Genomic DNA, 19,994 nt, shown 5'->3' with positions numbered 1-19,994 from the left:
GTGCATGGCACAGTCACTGCTGTCGCCGGACCACAGAACCTACAACAAACAAATCTGACCATTTGATGTTTGAAAATTCTGAATAACCAGGCAATCCGCGATTGCTTTCGCCTTTTTCTTTAGTATCTGTCGACTGATGGGCACATTTAGTGCTCTTGGTTTATTTAATACAGTGATGTCCAGCCTTTTTCGGCCTTCGGGCCATATACATATCCGACATGCGTGTCACGGGCCACTTCACCGCACAAATACAAAAAAGAAAAAAATAGAGCAGATACCATTTTATTAGAAACAAGTTGCACTTATTATTAATTATGTAGTAATTAGTGGAATATTTGAAGTTGTTTTCCCGAAACCAACTTCTGAATGTCTGGATGCATTATAGTGACACCAAGTCGGAGCACTGAATCGAAATGTTCGTCCATCGAAAAAAACAGATTGAGAGACGCCCTTACGTAGGGATAAATACTTCTTCTTCCCTTTTTTCGGTTTTTATAGGTTTTTTTAATTACAAACATGCCGATTTCCTGCACTGTGGGCAGAAGTTTCGCTTGCCGGAGGGCATCGCGTCGCGGGCCGGATTTGGCTCGCGGGCCGTAGGTTGGGCATCCCTGATTTAATCCATTGAGTAGACAGTCCTGAAGGTTAGGAAGGGGTGATTTTTGGCATACTTTCATTTTTTTAGATAATACTCCTCACTTAGTTGCAACTTCTCTTACAGAATAGTGTTTACATAAAAATTAGCGCTTAAGAACAAGAATAAAACATAGACAGCATAAGAGGGACAGCAAAACAAATAGCATATTAACAATAAAAAATAACAACACCACTAGGGAAGAATAAAATGACAAAGAAAACGCAAAGAGGAAGAAACAAAGGTGTGAAAAGGAATAGAATTATAAGAAAGGTTGTTAGGAGTAATGTTTACGGAGTAGGTGTGTTTTAGTTCACGTGTAAAGGATTCAATAGTGAGTAGGTGGCGGGTATGGAAAGTGAGAGAGTTCCGTTGTTTCGCTGCACAATAACTAAACATCCTGTGACCATAATTAAGTGTCAAGGCGGCCATACATATCAGTGCTGCAGATGACAGACAGTACGACCGGGCTTCTGGCAGTGATGGTTGTCGCTGTTTTTAGCCGTGAAGACCTCTTCCTCCGTGCTAATGATGTAAGGTGTGTGATGTGTGTCACTAGGCACAACACTCTGGGTAGGACTGTTTATAGGGCTACCTTGCATGCTGGTTAACGCAGAGACAGAGACTAAAATTATTGCTGACACAAAGGAATAGACTGGCCACATCAGTGAGGACCTGCTGACAGCTGCTCAAGACAGACCTCAGTCACGTGCCGCTGTGTCTGTCCAGTAGCTACTCACAACGACGTGTAGCGGTGACCAGCATAAGCTTTCACCTGCCCATACGCCAGGGTACGAATAAAGGAAAGAAAGAAAATGAACGAATTGACACTGTTTCAGATCCAGCAGTATCCGGACAGACATCTAAGATCCACTCAAGCTTAGTCACGTGATCAGCTCTACGTGGTTAAGGGTACCTGGTGATAGCAGCATCACTTAAGGTTAGACTTAAGCGAAAAAGTATCTTTAGACCTCCATGCATGTAGTCATGACTGAAGACCTACTGGTAAGAGAACACAGATGTATATCTCAGTGTCCATATACCAGTCGTTATTTATTAAAGTAAAGATACCAACAGAGCCAATGACTTCATCACGACCCATGCTGTTTTCCGGACAACCAAATACTTACCAAAAATAATGTACTTTTTATACCATATCATTTATTTCTACAACTCACCTGGCTACCAGTGTCTTGTACACGTCACGTGTCATGTGACTGTCAGGTCCAGCCCCAGCCACACGTCGCTGCCACCAGTGTCCGAGTTCCCTCAGCCCGTGACTACTGACGTCCCACGGGGTCTTGGGGTCAGACAACAGATCAGACGTCAAACAAAGACCAGCCGCGCCGGCGGCATCTCTTGTTTGTGGTTTTCCAAGGCAGAGACACAGGTCCTTTACAGAAATAAAATTCACGATCAGCAGTAAAATGCACTAAACAGCGGTTTCCAGCTGATAGTTATAATGCCTCATACGACCTTTGACCTACATGCACTTCACCCCTGCCTTAACCTATGCTTTGCTGAAGATTGGAAACTTTCCATAGTTCTTACAAACTATACGTTAAGGTCTTGTTAATTAGTTGGGTAAAACTGTTGACACCACCTCTCTATCCATCGACACTTTTCTTGTCAAGTGAGACGACCTGAATTACACATTAAGGTAACAGAACTACTTCTCATTCTTTCGTGGAAGAGTTCGCAGATAAGGTCCTGATTCGGCTTAAAACTGTTTTAAAACAATAGACCCTAATAATTGTTTTGACACCTAAAGTACTAAATTTGTGTATTTTAGAACTACTATATCTCCCACATAAGATTTGTCATTCTTGTCTATTATTAACACGACATCTATCAGACCTCTTATCATCAGGACAATGGTTAAGAATTAATATCGACAAATACAACTTACGAATATTACCTGAGTGAGTTGTTTGTCACCATCAATTGCCTGCTCTACCTGATGAGCAGTGAGGTTGGGGACAGCGATGGTCTTGGTGATGCGCAGACCGGAAGCGATGTCGGACACCAGGTGAGACAACATGGCCTTCGCCTTGTCCAGTTGAACGATGGCCTGTTTTAGTTTCTTTTGAATGTTCTTTTCCATATCCTGCTGTGACAGACCAAGCTCTCTTACGTTGTCACCAACAGCCTTCACCTCACAGACCACAAAACCGTACTCCCTGTGAATAAGAAGCACATCAAAGTCGCCCTTTTCCCAGTTTTTCGGCAGAGAAGGGGGAAGACTTGTAGCTAAGGGCACCTTGGCTGCTGCAGCAGCATAACAATGTTCTCCCAGGTACTCCCCGAACGGAAGCTGACTCATTGCAACAAACACTTCACTGTTCTGTTGAGACATTTTCTCCAGACAAAGGAAAATGCGCTGCATGGCTGCATCATCTCTAACATCACTGTCCTGAACTACAGTAGGTTGAGGAATGGAACTTTGAGCAGCGGGAGATAGATTCACCGATACTTTGCAGGACTGACCGGCCTGTCCAGATGGTTTCTGAAGGACAAGAACATCCTGACCAGCAATGGTCTGTCTAGTCATGGGCACGCGGTTGATGTAGACAGGAGGCAGGAAGTAGGCCTGTGAGTCAAAGTCAGGGAAGGCGGCCTCAACCCATTTTAACCAAAACTCCTGTGCTCGCTGTAAAACATCTTCCTGCATCAAAGTAATTTTTAGAGAAAATGCTTACAAGACTAGTCGGATTATTCTTGAATTGATATGTAATTTATTAACTATGCAAAGAACACTTGTTGGTTTATTTGTTTTTCTTACATTTTACATAAGAAAGTAACAGAGTGTAAAAATACGTCTTTTACTTTTCTTGGAAATAGTCAATTATTTAAAAATAACGATTTTAATAATCTTAAATTTAAAATGATATCAATTATTAACATATAAGTTTCTTAACTAAAGAAAGATTATTTACTTTAGATTCTGCATTATACAAGGTCTACAATTATTAAATACCAAGTTCGCTTCATTCAGTTTGAGAGCATGGTAAATAAAACTCAGATGGGGTTCAACCTTTGCACCATTTTCTTTATTCGGCAACATTTATTGTTAAGGGATGATTACTAAATAAAATGTCAATGACACTGCATTGAATGTCGATGCCAGTATCTACCCTTATAACAGCAAGTACCGATTGAGACCATGGGTAGGCGGTGGGTTACGACGAAAGATAACAATGTTGTCATAACCAGTTGACGTTCACCAAACAGCTAGAGGACCTGGACTTAGCAGATGTTTCATCGGCAACAACATGAACAAACCAAACTGAGTAAGCTAGGTAGAGGAGGATGACTTAAAGGTCAATAGAAAGAAGACTAAAGTAATGAGAATCAACAAGCAGAAACTCCCAATCCAACTTTAAGGAGAGAACATTCTTGAAACAGATCGCTTCGTGTGTCTGTGGAGGATTGTCACCAAGGACGGTAATGCGGATTGACACATCACATCAACAAGGCCAGGCATGCTTTCTCCTTTCGCAGTAAGACCCAATGTGAAGGCGGTCCTACTGTATGGTTCTGAAACCTTGAGAGTTCAATCACCATCAACAACAAGTTCCAGACCTTTACCAACCGATGCCTAAGCCATTGTCTGGGAAGAAGATGGCCTGAAAAGATTTCCAAAAGCAGCCTGTGGAAAAGAAACAGAAGACTACTATCCAAGACATCAAAAAGCGCAAATGGGGATGGATAGGACACACCCATGGCAAACCAGCTGGCACCGTTGCCAGGCAGGAACTTGACTGGAACCATTAGTGGAAGAGGAGAATTGGGAGACCAAAGCAGACTTGCAAAAGAACAGGAGAGCGAGGCAAAGAATGCCGGAACTATATGGGCCCAACTGAGGCGGGATGATGAGGTGGGTGGAGAGCTGCCCAACGCTGGGTCCGATGAGAAGAGCCAAACAACCACACAGACAATTGTTACTTCTGCTTGGTTCCAGCGGGATAACGAATAGTCGAGAATAGTGTCCTCCGACATTCCGTCTGCATTGAGATCAATTCCACATGGTAAGGGTCTTCTTATTCACGAACTTTCAGCAGGATATACTCTTTATTCAGCTGATGAGGACAAGGGTGGATCGATATGTTCTTCTTTTGGTCAGTCATCATGCAGTCATCCATATTTTCTTTGTGGTGCAGTATCTACCCCAGCACAGAACAACACAAGAACAACAAAATGATCTGGTTTGTTATCTGGACTTGTCCAAATCAAGGCAGAATTGCTAGGTTCAAGAGACTAGCAATGGAATCTTCTAGAAGACTAGGTTTCATGACAACTTCGCGAAAGTCATGGACCGGATTCCCAATACCTAAAATATTCCCTCGACACAGCCAGGGAAAGATTAAAAACTAAAGAGGGAACTTTTTTGGGTCCTCACATTTGAAAGCTCTCTAAGGATGACCAGCTCAACAATTACTTACTTGTAGTGTAAGGTGAAACAAGCAGGGAATGCTGTTCATCTAATGTCTACAAAGTTTAGCATGAATGTTAGGGCAGGAAGCTATAAGGAACTAGTAGGAGACCTGCTGATGCAGTGTCAGATTCACTTTTTTCATTGCCATCTGGATTTCTTTCGATGCCAACTGAAAAAGTTTTCATCAAGATATCGCAACAACGAAAAACGATAACACAGAAAACTGTCCACTACCATGCAGGCTGATTGTTGCTGGACACTCCCCAGAGATGCTCCCAAACAGCTGTAGAAAATTTCTTAGACGTAGTCTGTGACTTGATATTTTACAGCTATTGACCGGAGGACAATTACTATTAGCATCAATTTTCTGATAAACTCAATAATTATTGCCGATTACGAAAAAGAGCTAACTGTGCATTTTGATCAAATTTGTGTTAAATACATAAAAATAGACCAAAATTGACTAATTTTATTTCAGTAACATGACTTTAAAAAAACATTTATGACCAGTGTATTAGCGGGATTTTTTTTATTGACAATAATGACTTTATCCATCGTCACTTCGTGGACATCTCTTTTTGATGACTTTAAACTTCACCGCTCCTTAATGTAGCTACCACACCTTCGATCCAGTCATCTGATTGAGGAGCCTGACAGCAATGTCGATTTGTCTAAGGTCACCCTTGATGATGACAGTCTTCCTGTCAGGTACGGATGATGGGTTGGGGTCAACCTGTACATCAGCACCAGACCGAGTCCTGACCTCCTGGAGTCGGCGCGCGTTACCTTCAATAATGTAAACCGTATGAATTATGTTAAAGGATTCCAGTACAGTAGTACAGATTATCGTTTGTGTCTTCATATTTTGTCACTTTTGTTTATACATTTACAATGCTGACATGACAGTAACTTGTTTGTCACGAACTCTACGAAGATGTTGCAATGATGTACTGTCTTGGTCCCAATGGGCAATTTAAACATGGCAAGGTGCTCTAGTGACAGTAGGTTAAAAATAAAAGTAGAACACGTTCACTGCAAGCTGCAGCGTTGATGTGTACAGTGAAAGGAAGGCAAATTATATATGCTAAAAATTATATATACTATAAAACAAACAACAAGTTGCATCAAGAATAATCATGTGCGCACCAACATCACACACACACACACACCGACATTTATCTGAGGTTGAGCAGCTAGACCGCAGATGGCACAAACGATTTGAGGTGTCTGTTATTTTTACATATTATCAAGGAATAGCGTTTACCTGAGTCAAAAAATACAAATTCTCTCGTTAGTAAATGTTCAGGGTTACAGCCTATCTGCTCACAAGCCACTTGTCTGTATTTGCAAGAAATACAACTCACCTGGGTCTGTAAGACAAGCAGCCTCAGCATCAGTCACGTGGTGCCGGTAACCTTCGTCTTTCCTTAAAGCTCCTGTACCAACAGCCGCCTTCTTTTTGTGTTTGCCCTTTTGGTGAAAACATCAGGTGTGACAATGAGATTAAATTAAATACAAAGATATTCTAGATGTCAGGTGTACGTGAGAGGAGACCTGCTCAAACTGGAAACAATTTGATGATTAGAGTAACATGAGTGACACTATACCGACCTAACTGACGTTTTGTCACATGTAGAGCGACACAAAATAATGAGACTAAAAATAGAGAATACTAGTGGCGGACTAACTACATGTCAGAATGTTGGAAACAAACTTTGAAGGATTACGGCTATATGACTGTGAGAGAGAGAAAGAGAAAGAGGAGATGGCAAAGCATACCATTCTCTTCAGCAGCTACAGCGACTTTCTCACAACAGGTAAGCAGACAGGTAACAGTCGTCTGCCCTCAACAGGACCCAGTCTTTAGGGAGCATCGTCTGTCGTCTGCAGGAAACTCAATGTAAGCTGTTCGCCGAATGAAGCAGATTCTGAAAAACAGCCAGGATGTCTCCCCACTTACTGTCACAATCAAACACAATGCTTCGCTTACACATAGACTTTTGTATATGGCATGTACTTTGCACAAGCAAACTTTTTTGTAATAAATAATACTTTGATTTCTGAGCTCTAACTTTATACGCTGGTGGTGCGGCAATTTAACCAGCGGTTTAGTGTCTTGTTAGCAACGAGGGTTATTCCCCTTCTTGGGTTGTCACTGTCACGTGATAACTAGTATAGTGCTATAGTGTTGGTGTCGCACTCTTCTTTCCCGCGAGTCGAGCAGACACGCAGCCGGACGGACAAGCGCAGGGTAGATCCGCTAGTTCAATGGCGGCCTATCCTTCTGTCCATCAGAAGTAAATGACGGTCGGTGTCGGGTCGCTCAAGGAGGGAGAGTGGCGATGGACTGTAGACCAAGCCCCGTATGCATGTAGACCGGAGAAGTGGTTTAAACGGGTGTAGCCTGCTCAGGGTGGATAACAGCGAAACATTCGTATGCACGGAGCCCGGAGAAGCTGTCCGGTCTGGCGGCTCGCGTGTAAAGTTATCGGCGGCCTTCACTGTGTTCACTGGCAACAACGTCGATTGTTGAGAAGAAATAGGCTGTGTTGGTGACAGATCGCACCCGTTTGAAGTGTTGGATGACTTAAAACTGTATTCAAAATTTATTTTAGACGAGAGAACATTCTAGCGCTGACCGCTTAAGTGTCATTCGAGCTCGCTGTCACCAATCGGCAAGGCACACTAACATCTCTACTTCAAGTCCTCATCACTTTACGATATTATTTCACATCAAACTTTCAAGAAGTGTATGGAGAATTCACGGATGTAGACAAATCGACTGTTAGTCGTACTGTGGTGAGAGTCACCGATGTTTCACCAATGAAATTTCATTGCAGGATCAAGGTTGTGCTGAAAAGACAAGGATGTGCAGACACATCGGCCTGTGAATTTCCAAAAGCAGTTGTAATCTTCGACAGCAACTTGATGTCAGACTCCAATGGAAAATAAAGTAAACATGTATAAAATATTGATAATTGAATTTCTAAGGCGCTTGTACATGTGTAAATGTTTGCTCAATGCATCAGACTCGAAAGGATTGCAAAACAAACCTACAGTCCAGTACATGTAGACAAGAAACATGTAGACAAAATAAAACCCTAGAAATGAAAGGCTCTACATACTTTGTCATTTCATTGTCTATTCAACTCTAAAACAACTTGCTAACCAACATACAAATAATTTATCATCTTACTATACTCACAATCCTAATGCCTGAAAGTTCCATTCTTTATGGACATCAACAAACGAAAAGACCCTTATTAGATGAGATGGATAAAGATGTAAGGAATGAACCATGTAGTACTATATTACACAAAATATTTCTGCAAAAATTCTTAAAGTTAAAGGTTATAAAATCAAATCCCCACAAATACAAGCACTGGTTAAACATGCCAAATGCTGTGCTTGTCTGTCCATAATAGAAACAGTTTGAGCACTATTGCCCATGTTAGAAGATTATTGGTGTCAAGCAGACGAATTAGGGTTTTTGTTGCAATTAGTAAATTGTCAGGAAATTGTCATTTACTCAATATCTGAACATGCCACTGTAGGAGAACTTGTTTTATTGAATTCATGCAAACTTTATGCTATGCCAAAATTGCAGAAGCAATAAATATATATATATACACACAAAATCATTTCCTTTATCATTTCAACTGCTGAATAGTAAGTGAAAGGTGTGTGAGTGTGAAGGGTATGGTCCTAGAAGAAGGAAACTCGTAAAATTTTTTTATCAACTCATTCATTCTTTGACAATGTAACACTCTGTTTTGTAACCGAGCACTTGCTTTGTAACGTAGCAGACTGAAAATTAACCTCTGTTATTAATAATGCTTGTCACTGGTCAATGAGGTTATATTTTATGTGTTTGAATCACCATATTAGGTGAATGTATTTAGCAGTTTTCAACATTTACTACAATGTTGCCCTCTCCAAATGCCACTCTGTGTGTTTAGTATGTGTATAGAAATTATGTGAAATGAACCCCTCCATCGCGAGGAGTGTATTTACTAAATAGTCACTTGCTCTCAATCGTTAAATAATGCGTCCTCTGGGTTATCAGTGTAATAATGTAACAAACTGAATACAACCTTTGACGGAACACATGCTATATTTGTAAGTATTTACATTTCTAAGCTCTTCAATTGTCTTTGCGCGAATGTGGGTTGTGACATTGCCCCAATGTGAGACCTGGGTTGTAGAATTTTATTTTTCATTTAGAAAATGAATGAAAAAGGCACCCACTTAAAACGATAGACGGGTTAGGCACATAAATTTTCGAAAATTAGTTTATTCAACTGTCACGGACCGTCCTCAGACACGCGCATTCGTTCCACAAAAAGAAATATACTATACAGTATCAGTATATCCCATTTTCTGTCCCTGGGCTATAAAACTGTCTACGTCCGGTAATTCCATGTCTTCTCAAGATAAATTTTAAAGAAGTGTACACTACAAAAGCAATACAAGAATAGTCAAAATAATCACCAATAATAAGAATAACAAAATTAATAACTTTGCAATTTCACAAATTAAGACTTATTGCAAACAATATTAATTCCTAGTAATCGTTACTGTCTAAAAATAACAACTAAAAGAACATAATGCTAAGTCCAACATAAACAATTAGCATTCATCAACAACTTACACGTGTCTAATTCAGCAAGGAACGCCCAAACAACAAATAACACACAAACAAAGATTCTAGGCTTAGGTTACTAGAGCTGGGGAAAATAGAGACATTTAACAGCAAGACCAGTCCTACTGCCCTCTCTGTCGGCAGAACTATACACGCCGGCAGACCCATGTAATCGGAGACGGGAATAAAAACAAAACCCCAGATGCACGATAAAAACTCTTGTAACAATGTATGTAAACCTGCCTCGTACAGCCTCACCCTTATGCGATCACGTCGGGGTCACCAATATGTCACGGACCGTCCGCAGACACGCGCATTCGTTCAACAAGAATTAATAAAGAGATCGCTTGAGAGTGGGCGTCCCTCCTTAGAGGCACCAATAATTATTAAGAACACACACAAGTTTAAAAGGGGACAAAGTATCAACAGTAATCCATCCGTCAATAGAAACAACAATCCGTCACGTTCACACTAACAAAGTTTAACATGTCACTCTGCCGGAATCCACACGGCATCAACTGAAGAGTTACAATAGTAATCCTTGACGCAGTCCGACAATTTATATCCGCAGTGTCATCATCATACATAACACATGTACGTCTTTGACGAAATCCAACAAGTTAATAACCGTTTAGTCCCCGCAGCTCTCCAGTCCCCGGTTTTATGTAGTCAACTCTAATCCTCTTTCCTATAGTTCAATAAATGATAAAAAAGTGTTTTTACAATACCGATAAGTTGCTGTCAGGCGGGTGGGTAGAGCAAGATGTAGTTGGGATGAAACTAAGAGGAAGCCTCTCCTCCTCCGGCGGTTAGTCTCAGCTGGACGGTACCCTCCCCGGTGGTGGTCGGTGCGTCAGGGTAAGGAAGGGAAGGGTAGCCCCCTCCTTACTCACTCCGAGTCCACTGCTCCTGCTCGCCAACGTCGGTGGACAGTTCCTTGGCCACCAAGAATGTTGCACGGCGTGTTGCTCTCACCACAGAGCTCCCACGCCGATGACGCGGACTACAGAAACACGTCGAGTGATGTAGTACATACTACATACTCCACTGTAGTACATACACAGTATTACTCCCACGGTAATGCGTCCTCACAGGTCGCAGCAGCAGCGAGTTGGTGCAGAAAAACCACAAATCCACCAAATTGTGTTCAGCCGGCCACTGGCCGCTTACCGTTCTTCCTACGTTATTCTCCTCTATTTTTGTCGTCACCTTTTTGCCGTCACGTTATTTTGACGTCACAACTTATGTCATTTGCTCCAGACTTCCCAAATGACATCCAGCCCACTACCCTAGACCAAGTCAACCGCGGTTGTCGACCTTCCCGCCATACCCTCTCTACTACGTACTTATCCGTTACATCAACTATCAAGTAACAGTTCGAGTTGAGTAAAAAGACATGAGTGTCCCGAGCAAATATTAAATACTTAGTCATCATTTTAAACCACCACTTGAGGAAATGCGACTTACCTCTCGTCATCTTGTTCATAAAGAGGATGTCAAGATGGCGCAGCATGACAAGCCGGCAGTGAACAAATGTCTTCAGTATGTTTAAAGATGTTGTACAAAAGTCAATCCTATCTTTGTCGGTTTCAAGTTTTGATCACATTTACTAGCTTGTAATTACAATATCACATTCAAGAACTTACATGTTATCATGCTTAGTTTCTTCGGCGATGACGTATAACGATCCTCCCCTCGCCACCTGTGACAAGTTGTTCACAGCAAGGAGCAGTGTAGCACGATGTTAACGACACGACCTGACCCTGAGTCTGGATCCACTGGTGCGGAAGAGAAAGTTGTCAACGATCCTCTCATACGCACCCAACATTCACGATGTCGTCCTGACATTAGCAGTTGTGAACAAACAACTACTTAGTGTTTAAGGAGGATGTAACGGCACTCGTTAGTGTGAAATACACGGAAGGGAAAAGAAACACTAGCTCAAACTCACACTGATTTCTTTGTCTCTGTATGTCTGGCTCTTACGCCAGCAATTTCAAATCCGTGAAAAGTTAAAACATCACGACTGTCAAGGGCAGATAATATGTGGGTGGTCACTTTAATTCAAGTAGTTTCAGTTCTGTGAAAAGGTCTGTATGTTGACTGAGCATGGGGGAGGAGCTGGTGCTCTTGTAAGTGGGCCCACAGCTGTGTTAAACCTACTTTCTCTGTGATCTTTGAGAGAAAAGACAAGTTGGAAACTTGGAAAGTTATAACTCAGGTGTTGTGACGGGACTGGACGAAGGGGTATCCCAGTGCGGGTGATGAAGGATGATGACATCGAGGACGTGGCCACGGCCCGCAGTGACGTAGTGTGGGTGACATCGTGTTGGTGGTCTGGAGAGAAAAGTCATCTTCTGTCTGGAGGACCCTGGTTATGATTCAGTTAGGTTTTTGTTGATAAGACAGTGCAACAACGCAACTCTCTCCGACTTGACCTCATGTCCCTCTGCACAGCTTGTAATTGTCTACCCTGGGGACAAGTCCCCTGAAGTTGACCGACACTGACTCACCTGTCACCTGTCCTAGTTGTGTGTCTTCAGTGTTTCTCCTCTTCTACTCTCAGTCTATCACGACGTCATCACCTCATGACGTTATTCACATGACGTCATTGTATTTTCTCACTAAACAAGGTACCTTACTTACAATCTGTTAGTCGCAGGGCGTAATTATCTGCCCCTACTTTTACATCCTCAAAGATGACAACATGTTAAGGTAGAACAACCGATAAACAACTGTTTGGTGAGAAACACAATGAGATTCAATCTCTGGTGGTTTGGCAATACAAGGACAACAACAAGTACAGATAATGGAAGCCCGGCCAACTCCAGACCCAATGTGAGCTGTGAGGACACAGAAGATTAAAAACCGTTACTAATTGTTCATATCACTTATGTCAAGGGCAACCTGCTCAATACAGGTTAGAGCAAAGTAATGAACTGTTAATACTCTAAAATAAACACGAAAATTAACTGACATTCAACTTTACAGAGTGTTTATCAGTGAATATAAGAATTCTCCAAGCGGGTACACACAATCCCTGTAATTATGTACCAGGCCGGTGGCTTGTTATTCGAGACTAGACCTCAACTGTAGGCGTCTGTCGTGTCCTAATTAAAGTGACCACGTGACAACCACGTGCTGTCATAAACTCAGATCATTGTGTAGATTCTTGGGTGTTCCTCATAGTGCCGTAAGCAAATGATTATGTTGGTTGCTGCCTCTGGTGTCAGCTGATCACTCAGTCGATGAACAAATGCAAAAATATATTAATAAAGAAATCCTCACACGAAGGCTGACTTAAGTTCACTTGCCAAAGGGCCAAATCTCGAGCCAAGAACTAAGGTAGAGTTAGGTTTAAACAAACAAACAGCTTCACTGTTTCAAAGTTCAAGGTTGCAACTCTGAATGAAAGCAATCAAGGATGGCAGTTGAGTGGTCATGGGGAAGGGAAATTCTCTCTTCACAGTCTGCTAATCACTCCACACCAAGCTTTCCTGTTTATTTTCTCATCTGATGACTGTGCTCGTTGTTCTCTCTCATTTTAGTTCTATCTATCTATCTATCTATTCCTCTTCGTGCATCAGGTTGCACATAAGGCCTCAACCAGAGTCCGCCACCGATGTCGATCGGCTGAAACCCGCTCTAGGTGACCCCATGTCCAGCCCTTTCCTTTCATCTCCCTTTCCACTGTTCTTCGCCAAGTTTCCTTTGGGCGGCCTCGTTTTCTTCGGCCGTCTGGAGTCCATCGTAGGGCGACTCTGGAAAGGTCTGCTGTCTGCTGGCGGAGCACATGTCCAATCCATCGCCAACGCCTTCGTTGAACCTGCGTGGTGATGGACTCGGTTCAGTTCTTCGGTGGAGTTCTTCGTGCTGATGGTATTTGGCCAAAAGATGTTAAGTATGCGCCTGAGGCATCTGTTTTGGAAGACGTCAAGCTTGTTACTGATGGTTTTGGTCATCTTCCAGGATTCTGATCCGTAAAGGAGGTGCTGATCACATTTGACTTGAAGATTCTCAGCTTGATCTTCTGGCTGATGTTTTTTGCCTTCCATGTGCTCCTGAGTGAGGCGAAGGCCTGGCTGGCTTTCGCCAGTCGGGCTCGAATCTCCACCTCCGCATCCCCGGTGTTTGACATTTTGGACCCAAAGATAGGTGAAACTGTCAACTTCCTCAATCTCTTCTCCATTTAGTTTGATGCCGTCTTGGACTCTGGCGTTCACTCTCATACTTTTCGTTTTCTTTGTGCTGACCTTCAAGCCAAGGTTTCCAGCTGTTTCTGAGAAGGCCTTTGTTTTTCCTGTATGTCTTGGTGGCGTGTGACAGCAGGGCAATGTCATCAGCAAAGTCCAAGTCTTCCAGCGTTGTTGTTGCTGTCATAGTCATGGTCCATCTGATCCCTCTCCTCTCACTGTCGGTGGAAGACTTCATGATCCAGTCCATGGCCAGGATGAAGAGGAACGGCGACAGAATGCAGCCTTGCTTCACCCCGGTACTGACGTTGAAGGGGTCTGTGAGCTCCGTGTCACAGACAACCTGGGATTTGAAATCGCTGTACAGCATTGCAATGACCTGAACAAGTTTTGCAGGGACTCCGTAATGCCTCAGGATCTTCCATAAGGACTCGCGGTGGATGCTGTCAAAAGATTTCTCCAGGTCGATGAAATTGATGTACAGCGGTGTGTTCCATTCGTTGCTCTGCTCCAGAATCTGTCGCAGAATGAAGATGTGTTCGGAGCAGGATCGCCCAGGACGAAATCCTGCTTGCTGTGGTCGGAGGTCTTTCTCAAGAGTTGCCGTCAGTCTTGACAAAACAATCTTGCTGAAGACCTTGCTGGTGAGGGAAAGAAGTGTTATGCCCCTCCAATTATTATTTCAAAGTTCAAGGTTGCAACTCTGAATGAAAGCAATCAAGGATGGCAGTTGAGTGGTCATGGGGAAGGGAAATTCTCTCTTCACAGTCTGCTAATCACGCCACACCAAGCTTTCCTGTTTATTTTCTCATCTGATGACTGTGCTCGTTGTTCTCTCTCATTTTAGTTACGAAGGTCAATTGTCCGGAACAGAAAGGGGAAGCACGGCGCTGCCTGTGGGCTGTAGCGACACTACTGGGAGTAAGTTGACTGCCATTACCGCCATGTTGGTAGACTTCACACTAAACACCGAGGGACTTACCTGTAACTCCACATGTCTATCAGAAGGATGATGCCACTCAACAGGTCGACAATCTTTGTTTGGAAGAGATTTCAACGCCAGCAGGTGCTGACTGTACTGAGACAATGATCATTATTTGAGTGAGTTTACGAGAAACACACTAAACAAAAACACAAAAACACCAACAAACAAATTTTATTATCAATGAATGTGGTGTGTCTGACCAATCGAATGCATGAATGCCACGTGCAGGATGTTACGATAGTGAAGTTGGAAGCAAACTCAAGGCTTTTCGCTGGAGACTCTTGGGGAGGTAACATTGAAGTGAGTTCGCTACCTCGTGGTCAGCTATTGCGCCTCAGACAGAAAACTTGGGGGCACTCGGTTCACACCATACTGAGTATACAGAGATAGATGTCTACAAGCTAATACTCAGCATGCGACAAAAGCTGTCCTGACGTTCCTGTAGTCTGTCACCGCATACTCAATGTGCAAAACTGTACAATAACAAGGGATTTAACTCTCGACTCGTTCTACTCTCTCTCTCGTCTCGCTCGCTCGCTTGCACACACACATGTCTCTCGCTCGCTCGCTTTCTCCACTCGTTTCCCTTTCTCTGTCTCTCGCATGCGCACGTACATATACTGCCCCTCTTTCTCTTGAATGTGTACGAACACACACATACAAAAAAAAAAAAAGAATTATAACCAAGAGACAAAGAATGTCGTGCACTATCAAGCATATAACAGATATTACATTCATCAAAACCCGTTGAGTGGTTCACTAATAAGAAGACAACAAACACTACAGGACTCAATGACACAACACAGGTTTCACACGGGAAGCTCTTTTCCCAAAAAATAATTTTAAAGTGGTTTTACAAATATTGTTCTAAATCGTTTGCAAACGTTGCATGTCCGCTTTAATTTTTTTTAATATAAATATTTTTCTTCTGATCTCTGATCTCTCAAAAGATGAAAATATTTTATGCAACTTCAAAAACCGAATATCTGAATAGGCTTCAAATAAACTGCAAATGTTTACAAGCAAACAACAGATGTCATGATGAAATAAAACGACAAATTATTATTTTTCTCAAAGTGGACAGGATTTTGAATAAACTGATACAAACAGAATGAATGAAGAGACCGAAATGATGACAGCACAGATCAGAAGAAAACAAATTGTTGTTAGAGACGCTCTGAACGTTTATCAATGAACATGTATTGAATAGTTCACTTGCAAACTTACTGTACTCGTGTACATTACACCGGTGTTCAAAATAAATACCGTCTAACCCGTGGTCGAGTCGTCTGAAGGCAGTGTTCAGGTCGACCTGTTGAGTCACGTGATCACACTATACAACATTCTTATCTCCCTGTACTTATTGTGCTCACCACAGTAGTCACACATGTAGCTTTACATTTGTGTAATCACACAGATCCGCTATGTTTCCATGACTAGCAAAGCATTGTGGACCATCGGTTAGTCGCGGCTCCTACAAATGCTGGCGTCTGTCAGTCCGTCCATCTTTGTTGCTCCAGGGAAGAGGACAGAAGATCCCAAGGAGGGTTTTCACTTCAATTCTAGTTCTTAGTCATGGGTGGGCTTATTAATGTTATACTAATATTAATTTTTTAGCTATTGATAATACCTGAATAAGCATCATCAGACGTGAATACTATTTTTCTTTTACACGTAAAACGAAATGATGAGAACATTGTCCCTCGGCCTAACCGGCAGGAGGAGATGAGTCGCGCATGCGCTGAACCACAGGTGGTATTCGCCTTTTCCGGCTCCTTTTTTTACAGTTTGTCGCAGAGCTACTGTCGTTATTATTTATAGATGCCAGGCAGTAACTGTGCGATTCCAGGATGCCCTGCTTGCAATGGTCGAATCAAAGGTTTATGATCATTTTTTCGCATGAGGACTAGATAATAAAGACTGGGAAAAAGCTCTTGTGAGAGCTGTGAATCGTTGTGATTCTATCTTCAGCATCGAAAGAGCGACCACTTGCTCCAGACATTATATTGTTATATTAAAGGTAAGTCACTTTGTCAGGGCTTCTGCTAAGGCTAAATTCTTTAGGGTCCCAGGGACTCCTTCTTCAGATTTCTAAGCGGTCCCAGGCTAACTCTAAGGGGTCCCTTTACAATGTGAAAAAAAATCAACAAATCAACATACTTTGTTCAGCTGCCTTTCATGCACACAAAGCACTGTAATGTCTAGTCAGAAACGGCGAGATTTCTGTGCCATGAAGTCTGTGCAAGCATCTGTGATGAGCGTATGCTCACTGTACTTGGGGTGCTCACTTTCTTTCCATTTCTAAGGCAATGAATTTAACCACGCTGTCAACGACATCTTTGAAATAAGTTAAATAAGCTGCACCTGGTGGTGGATGGGAGAGGATGTATGAAAGTATGAATGCCTCAGATGCCATCATTCAAGAGGAAGTTCTCGACCGTAACCTGGCAATTAATAAGTTAGTGAGAACTAGAGTTGTAAGAAACATCAACGAGAAGTGGCATGTTGCTAAAAGTATAAAAGTTGGGATAAAAAAAACTGGTGCAAGGTAGAAAAGCGAACCTCGGCGAGACGTGGCGCCCTCAGCTCAGTGACATTCAGTGGATTCTGAATGTTACGTAAATCATGAGATGAAGGGGGATCGATCGAAGGTGTTTGAAACTGTACAAATAAATTAAACGAGTTTCAGTTGCAAACTATATTTAGCAATAAAACGCCTTTCTCAGCCGACTAGTACTTGATGTAGGGTCTAAGAAAAGTGAGGCGAAACGGCTTCTGTCTGAACATACTGTCTTTCCTTACATCTTTCTTTACTCATAAGAGGGGATAATAATATTTAATATTTTCAGTTCATTCCTCTTGATGACTGACCTAAAGTATACCTCGGTTTGAGTCCAGTCTTTGAACTTTTACAAATGGCCAACAATTCACGACTGCAACATAGTGCCCCCACTGTGTCTTTCTTCTCTTATCTAACCCGACCATTATGCGATCAATTCAGTTGTTTTTATGTTTGTGTCATTTGCGCTGTTCATTCTTCTCTCCTTTTTAAATTCTAGTTTTGTTTCTTTGTGGAGAATACAGTCAGTCCTAACCCCGACAGAATGTTCAGATAGAAGTCGTTTCGCATCAACGCTCAGACCCTACCGCAAGTACTGGGTGAGAGACGATTTATTGCCATGCTAGTCGGCAGTGCCTGTGATGTCCACCCCGCCTTTTGTCCGGGTAGTAATTGAAGACGACTGGCCGATGGCAGTCCGCACCTCGTGTACTCCTACCTTCCCTCGCACGGACAATACCCCTCATTTCCCTCCGGTGGGAAGATATCGACCTTTAATGGAACTCTTCTTGGTAAGGGAAAACAAACTCAGTGCAAGGGAAGCTACTCTCGCCTTGCAGCAGACGACAACAATAGGTTGGTCTACGACGTCAGACACTATTTTGTATCTGTTCTTCGCCCAAACGAAAATTGAAGGGGTCCTCCAAACTTTTAATGCGTACTGTACGCAATGTTTTGCGTAAGCAGAAGCCCTGTGAGACTGACACACGACTACAGCAGGTGACAGGTGTTTAAACTTGTAACGATTCGCGATTCAGGCGAATCTAGTTAGATTCATTTTTATTTTTAATTCTCCTTGATGTCAGGGGAGGGAAGTCGCGCGGAGGCTGCGTCAGTTCTAATTGATGGAATGACGCTTAGTTATTTTATTATTATTTAAAGGTTGACTACTGTACTTTTCACATCGTTGTTGTCATCTTTTCTTTTTAGATGAAAGACACTGCTCGTTAGGGATTACCTTCTGTTGCCTGCTTCCTGAGTGAGCTGGATGAGGTCTACTGTACTTTTACATTTTATTGGCTGCCTTCTCTCACTGTCGCCCCTCTTTTCCTTGGCATTCTGTAGTTTTCTGAGAAGATATAGTCACCGTACGTTCGCTAGTGCTAGTTTAGAGATTTCAGCTTTTTTGAGACGTTTTTGTTAAAACAAACAGAAAACCTACAACACAAGAATAACCACCACCACAGCGCAGTTCACCGCTCTAGCAAAGTGACCCCAAGACACAGTACAGCTGCAGTCAAACATACAATGAAATGTCTAGTGCCAAGTTATACATGTGTTGACTCCATCACAACACATCGGGAAAAGGTTTTCTTTAGTCAAATAGATCATCGACACACAGAGGTACAGACGCGTTTTATCTTCGCCCTCATCATCGCTTTCCTGACAGACGACAGTCGCTGTCCACCTTCATCCTCCATCTACATGACGTCACTGAGTGCTAACATCCCGTCAGCAATGGCTAATTGTGAGATTTCGTGTCATGACATGTCACGGTCAGGGTATAGTGTGTGTTGTGACAAGATGTTGGCAAAGTGTAACAGTCTCATGTGATCGTGGTGTAGGTATTGTATCCTGTCATTGCTGTTTATTGGTTTATTTGCTATCTGCTGTATATTTATATTGTCAGCCTGTTGTTTGACTTTGTTGAAACAGTGGTCACGTGCTGCCTGTGGATGACATGACTGTTAAAACTATTTTAACAATTTAACAACAGTCTGTACCTGTTTTATATTAACAACAAACATCTTTATTGAAACACTCATTGTGAAACGTGGGGCGACATTTATAAAGGATTTGAAACAACATTTGTACATCGTGTGAATGTGTTTGTGCCAGTTAAACTTGTAACATGTGTTGTATAAGTGAGCCGCTAGTGTTTGTTGTGTTTACATCAATGAATCTCTTAACTCAATGAAGCGGGTTTTGATGGACCACTCGTGTCTGTATTTAGTCTCAAAGTTCTGTCCCCTTTGTTTACCACTGGCAGTAAACAATAACAGACTGAACACTTTAGTGCACGACACTGACATTACAGTCTGATGAGGCCCTTTGATAGAATGTGTACAACATCTTATACACACACTGACACAGATATCACACTGGTAGACTGACACACGCACGGATATGATGACACATTAACACTCACACCTCTGAAACACACAAACTTGTTGACATTTGTTGTTTAGTAAACAGAGACAGGGATCTCGTGATGTAAACATCTGTAATGACGTCATATCTATTACATCATAAGGTGATGAAGTGG

At 42.3% G+C, this 19,994-nt stretch overlaps 2 protein-coding genes across 5 annotated transcripts in view; both read right to left on the bottom strand.

Moving 5' to 3' along the window:
- The window catches only part of LOC112554923 (von Willebrand factor D and EGF domain-containing protein-like), a 535,332-nt gene that overhangs the window by 393,268 nt on the left and 122,070 nt on the right, over window positions 1-19,994 (bottom strand). The gene's annotated exons all lie outside the window — the stretch shown is intronic.
- Window positions 1-19,994, bottom strand: part of LOC112554924 — a 116,003-nt gene that overhangs the window by 40,945 nt on the left and 55,064 nt on the right. The gene's annotated exons all lie outside the window — the stretch shown is intronic.

This window comes from Pomacea canaliculata, linkage group LG14, assembly GCF_003073045.1.
Source record: "Pomacea canaliculata isolate SZHN2017 linkage group LG14, ASM307304v1, whole genome shotgun sequence".
Lineage (NCBI taxonomy): Eukaryota > Metazoa > Mollusca > Gastropoda > Architaenioglossa > Ampullariidae > Pomacea > Pomacea canaliculata.
The sequence above is the reverse complement of the archived record's forward strand: the minus strand, read 5'-3'. Positions and strand labels throughout refer to the sequence as shown.